The sequence below is a fragment of the Brassica oleracea genome, chromosome C3, assembly GCF_000695525.1.
Source record: "Brassica oleracea var. oleracea cultivar TO1000 chromosome C3, BOL, whole genome shotgun sequence".
NCBI lineage: Eukaryota > Viridiplantae > Streptophyta > Magnoliopsida > Brassicales > Brassicaceae > Brassica > Brassica oleracea.
In genome coordinates, this window is record NC_027750.1 from 63,208,687 (window position 1) to 63,212,732 (window position 4,046).

General features: G+C 40.0%; 1 long non-coding RNA gene across 1 annotated transcript; it reads left to right on the top strand.

Moving 5' to 3' along the window:
* Nucleotides 1-2,094: 2,094 nt before the first annotated feature.
* On the top strand, nucleotides 2,095-3,166 carry LOC106333791. The gene is made up of 3 exons (XR_001268467.1): nucleotides 2,095-2,174; nucleotides 2,265-2,501; nucleotides 2,692-3,166. It is a non-coding gene; the product is annotated as an uncharacterized LOC106333791 (long non-coding RNA).
* The last annotated feature ends 880 nt before the right edge of the window (nucleotides 3,167-4,046 follow it).

Consider the following 4,046-nt stretch of genomic DNA (forward strand, 5'->3'; position numbering starts at 1 on the left):
GAAATATTTACGAGGATTTTACATCGAAATGTTTACGAGTGATTTACAACGAATGTATTTACGTGTGCTTTACATCGAAATAATTACGTGGGATTTACGACGAAGTCTTACCTGGCGTTTACGACGAATCCTTTCCCTGCGCTTTACGAGGAATATATTTCGTCGTAAACGTAACGAGTCGTTTACGACGAAACCTCCGTTACGACGGACGTTTAACAACGAAACGTCTTTCGACGTTAATTCGTCGTAACACCCCGTTTACGACGAATTTACAACGAATACTGCCCTAGTAAAAAATATGTTTTCTTGTGGTGATAGCGTAAAGCCGCTTTTGCTAGGGAATCAGCATCCACATTCCTCTCTCTAGGAATCCAACAAAACGAAATAGCATCAAAATAGCTAGCCTCAATTCTGATATCAGAAATTATGCCATAAATCTCCAGAGGTTCAAAAGATGAACTGAGAGCTTTAATCAGGTGTGATGAGTCTGATTCGCACCGTAAGCGCCGGATCCCCAGCTCCTTACTCTTCTTGATCGCTTCCCTCTTTGCTAAACTTTCAGCCATCAGTGGTGATGTGACAAAGGTAGTAGAGCTTGAGAATCTCTGAGTTCCTCTTGCGATTTTGATAGCCCAGCCCAGTCCAGCTGTTCTTATTGTCTCAGCCCATGCTGCATCTGTTTGAAGGACAGTATCATAGTGTGGTACGTCTTCTGTCTTACGCTGAGAAGGCTTCTTCGGTTCATCTTGGCCCTGCGCATTTTGCCACTCCTTTGCTGCAGAGATTGCCCGGGATATAACTTCCTCTATTGTCACGATCTTGTTGTTGAATATCAAGTTGTTGCGCGCTGTCCATAGCGACCAGACGAGCCAGGGGGCTAGTTGGGTTGTCACAATCCCCACTGGTGGGAGGCATGTTGACTCAACCAAACCCATCCAATCCGTTTCCAAATATAGTAATCCTCTCTGGTCCAGACGTTGCAGGAATGGAGCCTGTTTCCAGACCTTCTTCGCAAAATCACAGTGAAATAGGAGATGATTAATAGATTCGAGATTACCGCAGCGCTTGCATAATGGATCTACTGGTACTTGTCGCGCAAGTAACCTCTCGCCTACTGGTAAAGCACCTTTCAAAGCTTTCCAGATGACGTGTTGGACTTTGGGGGCGGTCTTGAGATTCCAAACTCTCCTGTTCCAGTTAATTGATGGTCTTGGTCTATCGGAGGCATTGGATCGTGCTTCCAAAGCGGCGATGTACCCTGTCTTGGTAGAAAATTCTCCATCTTTTGTATGGAGCCATTTCAATTTGTCAGGGGCTCCTAGACGGCTCGGTTTCATACTCAGTATCGTGGTTTCCAGGAAGGGGAAGATCAGACTGATGTGGTCTCTGTTCCACTCACGAGTGTCCGGATCCAGAAGGTCTGACACTAAGATATCTGAGCACCACTCTGGTGCTGGTCCCATAGGTCGCTCTTGGTTCGTAAGACTGAGCCATGGATCGTGCCACGCCTTGATAGATTTTCCATCTCCAACTAGTCATCCCATGTTTTTCAATAAAATGTCTCTTCCTATTAGGATTCCCCTCCATCCATGGGATTCTGAATCCCTTTTCGGGCATTGTAAAAATTCTTCATCCTTGCAATATTTGCCTCATGTTTAACATTGTCTTTTCAGGTTCGGCATTGATCCTGAAGTCCATGCTTTTATCCAAGCAACATGGCAGAGAAATTACTGGGGGGCCTTGGTCCACCTGGAAATTAGTTCCACAAGAGAAGAAGGATAGCTGGTGGCAATCATTCATCATAAGTGTTCCTTTCCCTTTCTTACGTCAATGATTTTGCTAACTACAATTAACTTATCTTCTTTTGTAGCAAAACTACTACTGGGAATATCAGTTCCACGATGAGATCTTCCTCAAATGGAAGTTACAGAATTAAGTGAAATATGTGGCCGCATCAGCCAGAAAAGGAGAGATTGCTTGAGAAAGAGACATCGCAAGCAACCTAGGTACATCAATCCTAAAGACTGGGAAACAATCCTTGTGAATTGGTCAACATATTAGGCTAAATCAAAGAGCCAATCAGCAGCTAGTTCCCGCACTTCTGCTCCTGAAGGGAAAGAGATGCACAAGCATGGGCAGGACCACAGACTTTTGCCAATATTGAGTATCGTATGGTAAGTTTTTTTAATCTCTTTTTACTTACATTTTTTTGCCTTTTATGTTACTGCTAACTGTCTAACTTCCGGTTGTTCCCTTTGTTGTAGATAATTGATGAAGGTTTGGAGGAACCACCTTCATGTCCAGACCTTGTGAGGAAGACTCACACACATGCAGATGGTTCCTTCATAGACAAATGAGCAGAGGCTCTGGTTATGGAGACTGAGCAAGTGGTTGAAGAGATGATGACACAAGATGGATCTCCAGTTGGTGAAAGCCAAATGTGCTCAACTTCTGGCACTACAACTTCAAAGTGCCTTCTCCTAAACTAAGAATACATCAAGGTAATAATCTCGTTCATAATCTTCATTTCTTCTTATTATTATCTTATTTAGTTTTTTATCTATAAAACCTGTGATAGTATATGATTATGTTTCTTATTCTTCTATTGAACTCGCATATTGAAATAGACTGCGTTTGTATGACTGACTGTTCTCTATGTTTATGCTCTCTTGTGTTTCTGTCTTTTTTCAGCATGGACAGACACACAAGGGAGAAACATTTTATGGACTTGGAAGTGTCCAGTTCAGGACCACCACTACTTCTCAGTTTGTGCCTGCCTTACTCAAGCGAAGCCTGGACATGGAGATGCGCATGTGTGGCATAGAGACTACCACCGATGAAGTCAAGGCTGATCTCATGCTTTCAAGAGTGACTTCAACGAAGAGATGGCTGCAAAAAGATCAACTCTCAACATGATTCTCCAAGTTCTCCAGCTTCAAGCTTCTGTTCCTCCTGCCTCAACTACACAAGCAACTCAGCCTCATCCTGACCGTCAAGCTCAAGCTCCATACCCAGCTCATGATAAGTCTCAAACTCAAGGTCAATCACAACGTCAACATCTCATAACCAACAACCAAGCTGACCTAGATAAGTGGTGCAGTGCAGAATTTGGTTTGTAGAATTTATATGTGGTTGTTGTTACTTGCCCAGAAACAAGTTTATGTAATATGTGTTATTTGAACCTTTTGAAACTATGTTTGAATGTTGAATGTAATATTTATTTGGTTTCTGTTTGCAAAAAAAAAAAAAAAAGTTAAAATTTAGTTCTGTTTGAAAAAAACCTAATTAACATTTTTTAAAAATAGTTAAAATACATAGCTACAAAGTTTAAATCGTAGAAAAAAGAAAGAAACACAAGAAACAATCTGTCTGTTTTTGTAGCATTTTGCGACGAAACATTTCGTAGCAAATTCATGGCAAGTTGCCAACTTTGCCACAAAAATTGTCGTATTAGATTTCGCGGTAAACCGGCACGAAAGTAATCGGACATTTTGTAGCAAATTTGATACAACATTTATCGTGTCAAATCGTGGCATCTTGCTATCTTTAATTTCATTGCAAAAATCGTAGCAAGTTGATATGGTTTTGCTACGAACCAAAAATAGGCTACAATCGTATAACGACGAAAAAGAGCTATACCAACGAAAACCAATCGTGTCTATAAGCGTTTTTTTACTAGTGGTATACTTTTTAATGACTAACATATTAATGCATGATTTTAACACACCAAATATAATTATGAACACACACACATACTGTATATATAAATATATACTAGATTTTGATATGCGCTGAAAAAGCGCGGGAGGTTTTTTTTTTTCATTTATTGATCGAAAACTGATTTACAAACTACCATTATTTTTGTTTCGAACCATAACAATTGAGTTTTTATGTTTTTATCATTTGTTTTTTTTATTTTCAAAATATGGTATTTGTTCAAAATATGGTAGTTGTTCAATAATAATGTTTGAGTTTTAAGATTTGTTTTCATATCCGACCTAGATTCATGGTTGAACCTATAGATCCGATACATTGTATATAATCCG